The sequence below is a fragment of the Hipposideros armiger genome, unplaced genomic scaffold (assembly GCF_001890085.2).
Source record: "Hipposideros armiger isolate ML-2016 unplaced genomic scaffold, ASM189008v1 scaffold_282, whole genome shotgun sequence".
NCBI lineage: Eukaryota > Metazoa > Chordata > Mammalia > Chiroptera > Hipposideridae > Hipposideros > Hipposideros armiger.
The window spans coordinates 1,725,057-1,725,663 of NW_017731632.1; positions in this window are offsets into that span (position 1 = coordinate 1,725,057).

Below are 607 nucleotides of genomic sequence, written 5' to 3' on the forward strand. Positions count from 1 at the left end.
TCGGTGCCCGCCGGCAAGCCCTGTGCACGTGGCCGCGCCCCGCCCCTGTGCACGTGACTGTGCCCGCCCCTGTGCACGTGGCCGCGCCCCGCCCCTGTGCACGTGACTGCGCCCACCCCTGTGCACGTGGCCGCGCCCCGCCCCTGTGCACGTGACTGTGCGCCCGCCCCGTGTGCTCCCGCGTGGCCTTGGCTCGAGGCTGTGCCTGCGCGTCCATCTACTGGACGGAGGCCCTGGGCACACGGCGGCGCAGCCCCGCAGGCCTGCGCCCCGCTCACAGCCCCAAGCCACCTCTGAGGTTCCACGCCTCTGCCCCCTCAGTCCGTGCTTACACCCTGGAGTGGCCTTTCCAGCACGGTTCTGCTGGTGGAAACACTCCACAGACACCTACTTGTGGGAAACTTAGGGAGAACAGTCCTCATTCTGTGCCCACTCCACACACGTCCTTCTGTCGTCTCAGCCTGTCCTTGCGAGCTGTGCAGTCGCTCCCTGCCGCCGCCGCCGCCCTCAGAGCCCTCTCACCGAGCTCCTCTCTGCAGGTGGGTCGGTTCTCGTTATTCCAGGACTCACTGCACTTCGGGAGTTGGGGAATTCGTGTCTTAGTTAC